The 16,321-nt window shown below is 37.9% G+C and overlaps 1 non-coding gene across 1 annotated transcript; it reads right to left on the bottom strand.

Annotated features, from left to right (window-relative positions):
- Positions 1 to 7,437: 7,437 nt before the first annotated feature.
- LOC145044437 (small nucleolar RNA R71) lies at positions 7,438 to 7,544 on the bottom strand. The gene has a single exon (XR_013681389.1). It is a non-coding gene; the product is annotated as a small nucleolar RNA R71 (small nucleolar RNA).
- Positions 7,545 to 16,321: the final 8,777 nt, after the last annotated feature.

Here is a 16,321-nt window from a genome sequence, read left to right as displayed (position 1 = left end):
ATCAATAGTAGTGCAACGACGGAAAGACGGACGGAATCGGAGTTCAGATGAAGGAGTTATGAATTTCGAACGGAGTTTTTCTGTCCCGGCCTACTAAAAATAATATATAAGTAATATACTTATAATATATTAAATATAAAATCAAAATTAGCAAATGGAGTGTAAACGAGAGTTGTAGATCAAGATCTCACCTTCATGGCGATATAAAGAATGTCGAAAACGGAGTTCGTATGCGAAAGTTATGAATTTCTGAAGTTCGGGGCGCGAAACCCCAAAACTGTCAGAGACCACGACGTGGCAAGCAGTGCCACGACGTGGCAAATGTCCTGACACCTCCGGGAGGCCCCCAGATGCAACTTGGGATGACGCATGCAGTGACGACCAAGCCCACGACGTGGAAAAAGGTTGCCACGACGTGGCAAGGGCCAAAATTGCCCTATAAATAGATTTGAAGGTACAGCCATTTAGGGTTGCTATTTCTCTCTTCTCTCTCCCGTTTTGCATCGATTTGCGTGCCAGAAGTACCCCAAAGCCCCGGTAATATTACCGAGTCGCGAAGCAAGTCCCGAGATCCTGAAGATCCCGAGAAGTGCGGTTTCCGAGCCGAAGCTCTGCCCGCGAGAAGTTCGATTTTTTTAGAGATCTTCCAGATCTGCTGCGGATTACTACTTTTGCAAGCCGTAGTACTGTCCGATCATCTTCTGATCAAGTGAGTGTATACTACCTTTCATAAACGCAATAATAATACAAGTATGGTTTGAGTGTATTAAGTATATTGTTGTTTATACGTGTGAGTGCGTTGTTACTTTCTCCTAACGTATAATTATGAAGTATTTTATACGAGATACGTGTTATGTGTATATTTTGTTGTTATGTGTGTGAATGTATATTCACTTTCTTCTATCTTACAGATCTGATTATTTCTATAAGAAATACGTGTTATGTGTGTGTGCCTCATCTGTTATATGGAAAATGTATTGATCAAGCATGCTATACAGGTTTTGAAAATATGTATAAAAATGTATGTTTTTATCTACTAATATGTTGGGTAGAACATGGGTAGATAGTTGGTGTGTAATAAACAGATGAGAGGCCTCGTTGTTGTTTTGATCCAGTCATCTAGCGGAATTTTGATGACGACCACGGACTTTTCTAGACAGTCCAATGGAACGCTGGCAGGCTCATAACCTGTAGGTGTTAATGAACTTGGGTGTTCATTCGCTGTATTCCATCCCCCTCATGGTTGCCTTATTTGACTTATATTGCTGGGGAACCCCCGCAGCATGTGTTGTCACCCCGATGAAAATATTCTTAGATTACGTCTGTTGTGTTAGTTATTATAGGGACGTAAAGTGAGAATAACGGGAATGGGTAACTGGGTTATTGTTGGTTGATAATAATTAATTTAATTATTTATTGTGGGTTGAAAACCCTATATGCTCACCAGGCTCCCAAGCCTGACCCACTCAGTTTTATTTGTATTACAGGAAGTGGCGCAAGGGCGTAAGATGGATGAACCATCAAGTTGTTTTGTTTACAAGTCTGTATGTGTATATATTTGTTGAATGACTTGTAATGTTATTGTTTATGCTTATTGATCTATATCGGAACATGACACCCCGAGTTTTGATTATATAATGATAAATACATTTCTTTTATGAAATGCTTTGGTAAACATTGTTTTATCATATTTTGTTTTTGGAAACAAATTCCGCAACTCTTTCAAATCAAAAGGATTTACTCTGAATTTATTTTAAAAGCATAAATGAAAATCGGTCTTTTCTGGCCGAGATTTTGGGGATGTTGCAGATATGTAAGGGCATAATGTTGCCAACTTTATGCTATAGGTTGTCTTAAGAAGTTTAGATCTGACTTTTGGACGTAAGAGAATCAAGTATTAAGAACTTAATGGATAAAGAGCTTAATTTGTTAGTACTATGGGCATAACCCAGCGTACGCGGGGTGTAATTTCCAGAGACTCAGTACGCTGCACGTACCAGGGTGGTACACTAAGCGTACGCACAACATATGGGCTTGGATTTCATTTTCGGCTTTTGAAACATTATATGGGCATAAATGTAGATCACCGTTGTGTTGGGCCGAGGTAGGTGACACTCAGCTAGCAAGAGGACATACACCAGACAATGCATTAATAGGGCCAGAAATCATACGTGAGGCGATAGAGCAAATAGTTCAAATTAGAGCTCGACTTCAAGCATCATGAGACTGACAAAAGAGCTATGCTGATAAACGGCAAAAGCCCATGGAATTTCAAGTCGGGGATCAGGTGTTGTTAAAGGTCTCTCCCTAGAAAGGGGTGATTTGTTTCGGGAAATGGGGAAAACTAATCCCGCGATACATTGGGCCATTCGAGATTCATGCCCGAATCGGTCCAGTGGCCTATAGGCTGCAACTACCTATTAAGCTCAGCAATGTACACCCCATGTTCCATGTTTCCAATTTGAAGAAGTGCTTATCCAACGAAACTGTTGTAATCCCATTGGAAGAAATCGAAATCAACGAGAATCTCTTGTTTATCGAGGAACCAGTTGAAATCATGGACCAGGAAGTAAAGCGTACTAAGCAAAGTTGCATTCCGATTCTGAAAGTTCGGTGGAACGCAAAGCATGGACCAGAATTTAGATAGGAACACAAAGACTAGATGAAGAAAAATTACCCTCACCTATTCTCGCATTCTCAATTCTAGCATAAAAAAGAATTTCGGGACGAAATTTCCTCTAACGGAGGGATGATGTCGCAACTAGCAAATTTTATGCGTTTGTAAACATTAACAAGGATAACATTTGTGACTAAAACTTGAAAGTATGCATGATGTTAATTCATTGACAACAAAATTCCATCAAACACTCTATACAAACACTTCAAATGGTCAACAAAAGATTGGAAACCCTAAAAATCCCGGTTTAAATCCATTAACGACTAGGATTTCCTTATTGGGCCTAATGGACCAATAAGCTTCCAATTTGACTACATTGGGCTTAGATACTTTAAATGGGCCCTAATTGGACCCACTCTCAGGAGATTCAACATTTTGGGCCATTTTGGGCCTAAAATGGAATACACTACTCTAATAAGCCTTATTGGGTCATAACTAACCTAATTAGACTTAATGGGCCATAAAACCTATTCTTTTATTCTATTTGGGCCGTAAATCCTCCTAAAAGCCCAATGGGCCGAAAACCTACTTAATGGGCTTTATGTGTTTGAGCAAGACCAAGAATGGGCCCAAGCTAGTCACTTCTTCCTTCTTTAGCCAATTCTCAGTCCAACTATATATATAAAAAAATATGTATAATATGCAAGAGTGATTAGTGAGGTGCCACCTCACTTATAACCATTAGTCCTACATGCAAAATACACAACATACATCCATAAACTCTCTTGTTTCCATGCACCCTTCATTTCAAGATTCTATCCCCTCTCTTTTTATCCTCGGTCGAGAATCAACAAACACACACACATTTAATCGAACTACTTCTAAGTATACATTCAAGAACACCTCTCCTCTTTCATCAAGAAATTTCGAGACTTAGAAGCATTTCAAGGAGGTTTCAACCAAAAAACACTTCAACTTACACTCTAGTAGTAAGATCTTAAAAATCTAAGTAACATACTTTCTTTTGAACTCATTCATTCTTCTTACCACCTTAAATTCGTGATCATGCTCGCTAGAACCCATTTATGTTCAAAACTCACTCAAGGAGCTTGCTAGAACCCAAAACAACATCATTTTCTTCAATTCTTCTTCAAAAACCAAGAACAACAAGCAAAGGTGACTTCATACCACATATTTTCTATTTTTATACGTTTTGGGGGAGAATACAAGTACTATGTGTTGATCTATGTGTGTATGCTTATTATATGTGATTTCTTTGGTTTACGTTGTGAAAATATGATATTATTTGCTAAATCTCGAAATCTATGGCTAAAGTGTGAAGGATACATGAACAAATAACATAATAAACAACTTAATTCAAATATCTAAGGGTCTTTAGGCTCAAGAAGTGAAAACAAAGTAAAAATCATTATAAGTGTCATTTTTGCAAAAATAACAAAGATTTGGGTAAAATATGACATTTTCGGTTCTGTAAGGATAAAATGGTATTATTCGCATAAAAATATGAATTTTATGAAAATAACACTTATCTAGGGGTCAAAACATAAATTTTAGCTTATTGGGCTTTAATTTGGGCCTCACGAGTTTTTGGGCCCAAAGTTGCGAAAAAATGATGTTTTGAGGGACTGAAATGGAAAACTTAACAAACTATGATTCTAAAATGTAAATAAACTATTTCAAGGGCTGAAAATGACTTTGATGCAAAAATTGGACTAAAAATGCAACATTTTTTATTTTTGGGGTCAAATTTGTAAAACTTATGGAATTTGAGCCAAAAATGTAAACATTTTTCAAATAAAGGCTGGAAATGACAAATACAATAGTTTTAGCCTCAAATTATTATTTAAATAAAGTTTGGGTCAAAAATGTCAAGAAAAATGGTTTTAGGACCAAAAATGTCAATTTTCATAAAAAGGGACTAAAAGTGCCATTTTTGCAGATAAAGGGGCTGCAATTGTCAAACTAAATGTTTTTGCGCCGGATAGACAAATATAGATTTTTGGGTTAAAAATATCAAGTTTATAATGCACGGTTTTAATATATATATATATATATATATATATATATATATATATATATATATATATATATATATATATATATATATATATATATATATATATATATATATATATATATATATATATATATATATATATATATATATATATAAAAGCTTCGTTATAAATCAAACGTTAAGATATTTTTTTTAAAAATTGCGAATAAACATTTAGCATACAACAAATACATACACTACGAATTTAAACTCGATAAATCATAAATGATTTAATGATTGGGCCCAAAAATCTTATGTTTGTGCTATTGGGTCTTTGTGGCCCAATATCATGATTATTAGGTTTCAATATATTCAAGCATGTTTATAGGGTCTTGGTGATCCAATTGCATGCCCAATGGGCCTTTATCAATTTTATATGCTATTGGACCTTAGTGGACCATTTGCATTGCTAATAAGACCCTAAACATTCATAATATGCTTACTGGGCTATAATGTATCCGTAGTATAGTCGATAGTCTATAATAACATACAGAGTTACTGGACCACCGTTGTCTGATATTGCCATATTTATACTTATTTTTAGGCAGTATTTAAGTACATTTTTATTAATAAATTGATAATATGTGCAGAATAGTGATATTTGTGAGTTTAAATTGTTATTTTCAGTCAATACAAAGGATTTTCGAAGAGAGGGACCAGAGGTGACAAAATGGGGAACATGGGAGGCTTGGAAGACAAGAAAATAATAATTTCATAATAAGAGCTTAATTCACGACGTGGCGGTGCATCCCACGACGTGGCACGGGTGTCCCAGTAGATAAACATCGCGATGCAGAGGATTTCCTTGAAGGATACGTTTTACTTGAAGCCCACGACGTGGCGCAGGTTTTTGAGGATATATAAGTTCTCCTATTATTACGAATAAAGGGACTTTTGCAGAAGAAAAGGAGTTCCAGGAGACGTTTCAGAAGAGAAGAAAGGTCCTGGAAGAGGGATTTCAACACCAAAAGAAGTAAAGTTTTATATTTAGTTGATTATAAACATGTTTTTCATTAGTTTTAGCTGTGCTAGTTTAATTACTATGATGAGCAGCTAAATCTAGCTACTTTTGCTTAGCTAGATGAAGCTTTGAACTTATGAATAGTTATATGTTTATGGATTAATTTGAGTTGGTAAGAGTTGTTTGTGTTTGATTTGTATAACCTAGCATGTTATTATTTTCTTATCTAATTGCTAGATTGCATGTTCTGTGTAGCTTAGTGACTATGAAACTACATGAACTTGTTTACCTAATAATTTAGTGAACATTAAATTGTTAGTGCTAGGATTGACCAATCTTAGTTAGTAATTAGGATAAATAAATCTTAGCTGTGCTAGAGAACGTAAATTGTGACCATAATTGCGTTTATACAACAAATCTTACATAGCATATTTACATTCATAATTAGTTCTGTGTTTAATTATGTGTGAACATACATGGTTTAACATGAATTAGTTACTTATTGGTAAGATAGAACTAAATTACTAATATAACTAAAACCCAACTTAATAACCCATAATCATTAGCTAGCCATAAGGAAGAAGTGGATTCAACTAAGCAAGAGTGTGTTTTTTATTAATTTGATTAAGTTGATTTGATCTTGCAAAATCAGATAAAACCCCCTTATTAAATTTGTTAATAAATTAGGTTAATTTATTAGTAATTAGGTTAATTAGTAACACCGTTCCCTGTGATCGACACCCGACTTACCTAAGCTATACTGTAATCTGACTAGGTACACTGCCTATAAGTGCATAGTTAGTCTTAGTTTGTTAGGTTATAAATATTAAAATTAGTGGGTACTTTTGTGCACATCAAGTTTTTGGCGCCGTTGCCGGGGAACGGTGCAGATTATTAGCTTATTTAGTTGCACTAGATTAATCGTTTTTTTTTTATTTAGGAATAAAATCTGCAGAAAGCTTAATTGGTTATTTATTTTGCTAGCTTATCTTAGTTTAGTTATTGTTTTGTTTGTCGCAGAGTTCACGACGTGAGATTTAGTATACGCACGACGTGAAATCTGAGAGTTCATTTTTAGTTTTTCTTATTTTAGTCCAGTTTTACGTTTAGTTTAGCAAGTTGCAGGAGTTAATGACCAGAGGCTCAAACACACCATTGGTGCCACCACTAGAAGATCTCGAGTCTGCAATTCACAAGAAAAAGACGCCCTTGCAAGAATTGAATTCAGCCTTCTCTAGGAAGTCAGGAAAGAAGACAGGAGAGTCAAGTTCCACAACGAAGCACGAGAGCAATCTTGAGCATTTGGATCATTCACCCATGCAAACCGAGTACGAAAGCGACACCGAGCCAGAATTTGAAGAACACACGAGTAAACCCGAGAACGAGCCAAGGAACGACATGGAAAATATTGAAGAAATGTCCATGGGAGCTTACAAGAAGCGGATCCGAGAAGATGTGGGTCCCGGATTAGTCCAACCCGCAATACCTGCCAATGCCACATTCGAGCTGAAGGGACACATATTAACTGCGCTGAAGGACATCCCATTTTTCGGGAAAGACCATGAGGATGCTTTTAAGCATCTAGATGAAGTCAATGACATTGCTGATTACTTCAATGTACCAAATGTCAACAGGAACACCGTCCTGCTTAGGATGCTGCCCGTTACTTTCAAAGGAACTGCTAAGGAATGGTTAAAAGCACTCCCACCGGGTACAATCACCACTTGGGCTCAAATGCATGAGCAATTCCTAGACCAGTTTTGCCCGCCATCCAAGATAGCCAAACTCAAGAAGGCAATAGCCAACTTTGAGCAACAGCCGGGGGAGTCACTGTACGAAGCGTGGGAGCGTTACAAGGGCTTACTCAGTAACTGCCCGCAACATGACCTAAATGTGCAGCAAGAGATGTCAATCTTTTATGATGGGGTCAATGTGATGACAAGACAACTCCTTGATTCTCAAGGACCGTTGACAAAGAAAAATCCAAGGGAGGTTAAGGAGCTAATTGAAGAATTCACGAAACACTCCCGCGAATACCATAACCCAAGGCAGGATGGAAGCAAAGGCAGTGGAGGAGCCCAAACTGAAGAAATTGCAGCTGTCATGGCCATGCTGAATAACATGGATCGCAGGATAACACAAATGGACCAGTCGATACACGCTATAAGAGTGGGGTGCGAGCGATGCAATGGTCCACACTTGACCAAGGAGTGCAACGTGGATGAATTTGGGAACAGAAAAGCTCAAGTGTGCTACTCTAATGGGGATAAGTTTGAAGAGGACTGGAGGAAACCGAAGAAGGAGTGGCTGCCATATGAAGAATATATGAAGCAAAAAGAAGAGAAGTATAGGCAGACAGGTCGAAGCCTATATCAAAAGGAGCAGCCACCAGCCGAGAAGAAACCCGACCTAGAGACCATTTTAATGAAATTTATGGAAGCATCAGAAAAGCGACACGAGGCCACGGATTCCGCTATCATGGAACAACAAACATTGATCAAGAACCAACAAGCCTCCATCCATAACCTTGAAGTACAATTTGGTCAACTAGCAACTTTAGTTCATGAAAAAATTTCCCCAAAGAGTCCCGAAGTACAAGCCCAATCTCACGTAATGGCCATCAATACTGAAGAAGATACAATATCTGAGTTCCTGGAGGCGTTGGAAGAAGAACCGCAGCAGCCCAAGAAATTAAGGATCGACAATGGAGAAAGTGTTGAACTAGGCGACCCACGACGTGACACTCCTCTCGCCACGACGTGGCGCAAGTCTGAGCAAAAACCCTTTGCGCCTATTCCAGCTTATCATCCACCTATGCCATTTCCCACCCGCGCAGCACTTAGTCGACTGGAGAAGGAACATTTAGAGTTTGTGAAGCATGTGAAAGGGATCCCAATTAATACTCCCTTTGTTGAATCCTTATCCAAAGCTTCCGAAAACCAGAAATTACTGCAAGACTTGATAGATACGCGAAGGCAATTAAAGAAGCAGTCTACAGTGATTCTGAGTGAACAAACTTCAAAAGTTGTTTTGGGAGAAACACCAGAAAAGATGGGGGATCCTGGACGCCTCACTCTTCCATGCGAGTTTGGGAATAAAATGAAGGTTAATGCTTTAGCCGATTCTGGGGCTAGCATTAATCTAATGCCTTTTTGATTTTATCAAAAATTGGAGATTCAGAAGATGAAGGCTACAAAAATGAAGATTCACATGGCGAACCGTTCGGTGACACAACCCCGAGGCATAGTGGAGGATATTTTGGTGAGAATTGGAAAATTTATTTTTCCAATAGACTTTGTAGTCATGGACATGAAAGAAGATCCAGATGTTCCGATAATCCTAGGACGGCCATTGCTCAACACTGCTGGTGCCCTTGTTGATATCCGCGAGTCAAAGCTAACTTTGAGGGTTGGAGATGAACAAGAAGTCTTTGGGATAAAGGATGACTTTCAAGAAAATAAAGAAGAGGTCTTCACAATTAATGAAGAGAATGAACTAGAAGAACTGGAAAAGCTTATGGAAGAAGAGATAAAAGTAGTTCATCAAGTCAAAATGACAAAACCAAAGGCATCTGTTCCATATTGGATTGAAGTCATAGCCTACAAGAGCCCGCCTTCTTGGGTAAGCAAAGAGGATGAGGAAATAACAAGTGATGAAGAGGAGGTCACTTCAAGAGTAACAAAGCCGGTGGTGAAAGCAGAAGAGAATGACATAAAGTACAAGGAGGAAACCACGGGCACAAAACGCAAGCTTAAAGAAAAGGGAAAAGCTAAAAAGGAGAATTCAAAGAAGGCGTATAAAAGGAGAGTTCAAGCTTACAAAAGGCGGTTCAAGGAACAAAAGATCTTGGTGGAGGACTTTTCCGAAGATTCAACGTAGAAGGCACGGAGTCCAGCTCAAGACTCCAAGAAAAAGAAGCGCTTCTCGGGAGGCAACCCGAGTTTGGTTTGCATTTTGTTTTTAAAATTTTCTTTCTTTTTAAGTAGGAAAGACATCGATTCATCATCTTAAAAAAAAAAAAAAAACCCGGTAACTAGTAGAAAATTAGCTGTAGGGAACTTTAAGTAATGATTGATATGCAAAATAATTAATTAATATGATAAACATTATTGAGACTTTTGCATCTGGCAGTCTCCACGACGTGGGCATAGCCCAGCCACGTCGTGGGAAAAAGAGAATGCGCGACTGAGAAAAAACAGTTTAAGGTCCACGACGTGGGCATCACCCGCCACGTCGTGGCCGTTAAAAATCAGGGGGGACCAATTGTTTAAAACCCTTTGACTGATAATTCTCATTCCCACTTGTGAGGCTGCCGCACGAACGGAAACATTGTAACCCCACAGCTAATTTCGTCTCTACTTCTAATTTCCTTGCAAGATCTTGCCAATTTATCTATTTGGTACGTGATTTCTTTATTAGTTTGGAGTAATTCTTCTAATTTCAAGTTTTCATGGTTAGGGTTTGTATGATTCACGAAATTGGTTGAATCTAATGGTTGATTTTAGATTAAGTATACCTTTAATGGTCATAGGAACAAACCCCAACCATTGATTTTAGTAGAAATCGCATGCAATTAGATCGAGCAACACGCTGTGAACGACGCGACCCACGACGTGGCGCAGCCTGGCCACGTCGTGACTTCTGTCAAACTATTTAAACTGTTTAATGTGTTGGTTGTTTGCTGTTTTGGTTTGTTCTGATTGCAGAAATGGGACCACGACGAGCTGTTCCGCAGGAAGAAGACCCGATAGATGTCGCAAGCATACATCCTTTATACCAGTTTCCTCAAAACATTCCCCGACCGTTGCTAACAACCTACGAGAATCGGCTTGGATGGTTATATAATAGGGAGTTTGCAATAGCCCCGATTATTGATTGGGGATGGCTAGGTGGAGTGGGCATGGTAGCGGAGCTGGGACGTTATTGGTCAAAGACTTATGTTGGAGATCAATTTTCGTTTACTTGGCTCGGGTGGAGGAATTTATTCACCATTCAAGAACCCGTGTACCAGGAATTATCGGTAGAATTTTCTCTACCGTATGTTTCGAAGAACGCACCCTTGATGCCACCTACAATAGAGCACTTGTTTTTCGTTTGGGTGGTGTATATCATGAGTGTAGCCTTCGGGAATTTGCTTGGCGTATGGGGCTCTATACGGAAGTGGAGACACAATCTCCATTTTTTATCCCTTTCTTTCTTGGATGTGTGCGGAATTTTACTCCGGGTACCTTGGATGTGCAGTTTTGGCGGGGCATTTCTAACCATGAATACAACACTCGTGACTCGAGTGAGTCACAAATTCGGAATCCTATTTTCCGATTTTTGCACAGCCTCATCACGTTTTCAATCAATCACAAGCATCATGGTGACAAGGTCCCCATCCAGAATCTATTTTATTTATGGACTCTTATTACCCCGGGGGTTTGCTGTGATTTGCCTTATATGTTGGAAAGGTTTATGGGGAAGAAAGCGGCCAATTCTAGGCCTGGGAGCCCGATTACTGGGGGCATTTGGTTACGCGCCTGGCTAGGTCATATCAGATTTTGACCCATGACTTTGTGAGGAATCTTACTGGATTCCCGGATACCGACTTGACCATTCAAGTCTTGGGTGTGATGCGAGCAGTGGTGAATATCGGGGGTCGTTTTATGATACCACCAATAGATGACGAGGAAGAGGAGGGGCAGCCGGGACAGCAACCACCCGTTAGGCCGAGGTGTCGAAATGTGCGGGCTAGAGGCGAGGTCGAGCGAGACCGTGTTGCTTCGCATTATGTGCAGGGAGTGCCCACCGACCCTTTTCAGAGTCGGGTGGGAACATATTTGGATAATCTACGGGGTCATGCCATTTACCATACCCAGCTTACCGAGGGTATTTATTCACATTTGGGTGTGACCCGACCACCTACTATGCCACTGCAGTATCCGTATTTTCCGACATGGGAGGAGTTATGGCGTCCGCAAAATGATGAGGCAGGGCCAAGTGGAGCACGAGATCAAGATGATGATTGATTTTATTTTATTTTATTTTATTTTGTTAGTTTGACTTTGGTGTGTAATGTAAAACCTTATTAAAACTATGATGTTATTTTTTGTTTCTTTTGGGTTGTTCTAACTTTTCAGATTAGCGTTGGAATTCTAAGGAGCATAGCCGGTTATCTTTCGAGTCGTGTTTGTCTAGTCAAGGAAGCTTAGAGTTGTGAGTCCGAGCCCACAATTCAAGATAAGTATGGGGTATATTAGGAGAGAGGTTCTAGTTGGGACATATATTTGCATAGAAGTGTCGAACACCAGTTAACCATTGGTCAAAGCTACTAGATTTACACCCGTATCACGACGTGTCCAGATATATACCACGACGTGATCCAGTTTATCATTGCCATATTTTTCATTACAAATGCCCACTTTGACGAATTGAAGTTCGAGTCCTGTTCGTGGTTTATTTACATATTCAACCAGTTCTACACCGAGTTTCTATTTTTGGAAGTCCACTTCCGCATTTTCCACACTTTTCAAGATGCTCATGCCGCTTTTCCAGGGGATTCTGTTCCTTTTTCTCCCTTTTCTTTAATTTTGATTTGTTTTTATACATACAATGAGGGAATTGTATGAAATAAGTGTGGGGTAGGGGTAGGAAAAGTAAATTGCTAGGAAATTTTGAAAATTGCTAATATTATGTGGGATGATCCGATGAAAGTTCAAATGTTTAGTTAAGCCAATATACGTTATAGTGCATTTGTGGCTTCCCTTATTTTAGTGAAATCATGGGACAAAAACATAACCCCGCTCGGTTTGAAGGATGCAATATGTTTAGCAGCCTAAACCTGAAATGTATCCAGGAAAATTATTATCATTAACCAATAAAGGTTGAGGTTGAGCGCTTTTGCTTAAGCATGTAGGTTTTGAGCGAAAAAAGAGAGGTACATGTTAAAAAAAAGAGAGAGAGAAGTACGAAAAAGTTTGAAGAATTTTGGAGCAAATAAAGTGAAGATCAAAAGATCAAAATTCTGAAGAAATCCAAAAAGTTGAAGATACCAGAAATCAATTCAAATCAGGTGTTGAATTCAAAGAAATCGAAGATCAAAATGTCAGAGAAATGAAGAATTCAAAGAAAGCTCCATAGTGGTATTGGAAAATTGTAATTCTAGATTATGTATGCTTAGGTTGCTCAACTAAAAATACCTTGAGGTTAGGAGGTTTTCTGAGGATGGATTCGGAGGGTTGCATAAAATGAGCATTGTTCGGAAAAAGTGGGCAAGTGTTTATGAAGATTGTGAGTATTTAAACTATGGGGGGGGGGGGGGTACTTAGGAAAATTTTAAACACAAATGCATGCGTTGAGGTCTTGGCATAATGGCTGAACTAGAGTCGGATTGTTCTGTGTAGTGTTAGTAATTAAGAATTAAGTGTAAATTTGCTTGAGGGCAAGCAAAGCCTAAGTGTGGGGTATTTTGATATTGCCATATTTATACTTATTTTTAGGTAGTATTTAAGTACATTTTTATTAATAAATTGATAATATGTGCAGAATAGTGATATTTGTGAGTTTAAATTGTTATTTTCAGTCAATACAAAGGATTTTCGAAGAGAGGGACCAAAGGTGACAAAATGGGGAACATGGGAGGCTTGGAAGACAAGAAAATAATAATTTCATAATAAGAGCTTAATTCACGACGTGGCGGTGCATCCCACGACGTGGCACGGGTGTCCCAGTAGATAAACATCGCGACGCAGAGGATTTCCTTGAAGGATACGTTTTACTTGAAGCCCACGACGTGGCGCAGGTTTTTGAGGATATATAAGTTCTCCTATTATTACGAATAAAGGGACTTTTGCAGAAGAAAAGGAGTTCCAGGAGACGTTTCAGAAGAGAAGAAAGGTCCTGGAAGAGGGATTTCAACACCAAAAGAAGTAAAGTTTTATATTTAGTTGATTATAAACATGTTTTTCATTAGTTTTAGCTGTGCTAGTTTAATTACTATGATGAGCAGCTAAATCTAGCTACTTTTGCTTAGCTAGATGAAGCTTTGAACTTATGAATAGTTATATGTTTATGGATTAATTTGAGTTGGTAAGAGTTGTTTGTGTTTGATTTGTATAACCTAGCATGTTATTATTTGCTTATCTAATTGCTAGATTACATGTTCTGTGTAGCTTAGTGACTATGAAACTACATGAACTTGTTTACCTAATAATTTAGTGAACATTAAATTGTTAGAGCTAGGATTGACCAATCTTAGTTAGTAATTAGGCTAAATAAATCTTAGCTGTGCTAGAGAACGTAAATTGTGACCATAATTGCGTTTATACAACAAATCTTACATAGCATATTTACATTCATAATTAGTTCTATGTTTAATTATGTGTGAACATACATGGTTTAACATGAATTAGTTACTTATTGGTAAGATAGAACTAAATTACTAATATAACTAAAACCCAACTTAATAACCCATAATCATTAGCTAGCCATAAGGAAGAAGTGGATTCAACTAAGCAAGAGTGTGTTTTTTATTAATTTGAGTAAGTTCATTTGATCTTGCAAAATCAGATAAAACCCCCTTATTAAATTTGTGAATAAATTAGGTTAATTTATGAGTAATTAGGTTAATTAGTAACACCGTTCCCTGTGATCGACACCCGACTTACCTAAGCTATACTGTAATCTGACTAGGTACACTGCCTATAAGTGCATAGTTAGTCTTAGTTTGTTAGGTTATAAATATTAAAATTAGTGGGTACTTTTGTGCACATCATTGTCCTCTTTCATGTCTGTTAGGCTTATTCATATCGATGCAATCATCATTCGGGTTGTAAAACAAGGTTATTCAATTTCATGGGATTTAGTGAGAAATAACGGTTGGCACCAATAAGTGTCGGTCGTAGTCTGTAGTTATAACCAGACTCTCTTGGAGAGAGAGAGAGCGAGAGTTTGTGTATAGATCTACATGGGGGTGACTCCCCCACACCTGAGTTTGTGTATAGATCTATATGGGGGTGACAAAATCTTGATCAAAATAGGCATCCGATAAAATGCCAAGACAGACGAATTAGTCATTATTATGCATGGTTATAACGACTCACATAGAGATCCATTACCATCTAAGTAATCATGGGAAATCATATTCATACGTTGTAATGATGCAATAATACAAATCTATTATACTATTTATATCGGAAAACATCGGGTATTCCGAGGGAACAACATTATTCACTCCTACATACAACAACTATAATACAAGAATCAATTTTGAATAACAATCACTTTTACATGTTTTCAAATCACATGCATATGCACTTATGGGATAATCACATTTTTTTCGCAAACAGTTTTTTTTACAGAAAATATCGGATTTTCTAGGTTTTACAAACAATACAAACTGGTTTTATATCAAACATGCTTATGAACTCACCAACTTTATATATGTTGTTGTTTTCAAAATAACTTGTATTCTCAGGAAATCGTTAAATTGAAGAACCTCCAGGTGTGTTTCGGGTAATTTCTTTTGTGAAATGTTAATCATCAGACAATTCATGTTTTAAAATATGTCATGTAAACAATGTACTTGATGTGAACAAAGGCAGTTGTAATGTATTAACGCATGGTGATGTTTATGTTTTGTTTCGTGAATATTCATTGTGATTATATTTCAATTTAAGTCACATGAACCCCCAGACGTTTCCACCGTCTGGTTCGGGGGTGTGACAGTGTCATACCCCCGAACCGTCAGAAATAACGGCAGAAACGTCTGGGGGAAGACGACGTCATGCGTAGTATCACAATAGTCGTATCATAGCAATCAAAGTAAACACAACCATTACACTATAATAAGAATATTTACATCAGTTTGAAAATATAGTTTGTATACATCAAAAGTAGCAAAAGATAAAGACGAGAATCCAAAATGCTCCGTCTTCTCCAAAAGCTAGCAATAGTACATGTATATCGTTGTCCCGAGAGTACAACCGGTTTTGAAAACATATCAGCATAAAGCTGGTGAGTTCATAAGCATGTTTTTGTATTGAAAACTAGTCATTGAATTTGTACAAATGGTTTCTTTTCATTATAAGTAAAATGTTGTTTGTATCGAAAACCATTGTTGTCATGTTCTGAAACATGTATGCATGCTTTCCAAGAAAATCCAACATTTTCTAACATGTTTACTGATTACTGTATGAAAATTATGTTCCGTTTGAAAACCATGGCTACCACCAGTATGTAGTGTATCTTATGTTCGAAAACCCTGGCTACCACCAGTATGTAGTATATGATATGTTAGAAAACCCTGGCTACCACCAATAATTGTAGTAGTTTTATTAGTAAAAAATAAAACTATTGAAGAAGAAATCCCGTAAACAAAGGTTAGTTGATACTATTGTGAGTTCGTATAACCATGCCAATATAACTGATGACCTCCTTGACGTTTCTTCAGGCATCGTACGATTTCAAATATTTGTCACCCCAGGCGTGCCCGCCTAACTATAGCTAACAGTTCAGGTGTGGGATTGTCGGTCCTGAATAGATCTATTCACAAATTTCACGCTCTCCCTCCAGGAGACTCTGGCTATACTATAGGTGAGAAATTACTGGTACCCCGAGGGGTATAAAGAAGATAGGTCTCACAATCTTGTATTAACTAGTTTACGTGTTGTTCTGTTGTTCTCGA

Source organism: Lactuca saligna, chromosome 4 (assembly GCF_052625555.1).
Source record: "Lactuca saligna cultivar CGN05327 chromosome 4, ASM5262555v1, whole genome shotgun sequence".
NCBI lineage: Eukaryota > Viridiplantae > Streptophyta > Magnoliopsida > Asterales > Asteraceae > Lactuca > Lactuca saligna.
Note: the sequence above shows the minus strand (reverse complement) of the source record. Positions and strands in the feature narration are given on the sequence as shown.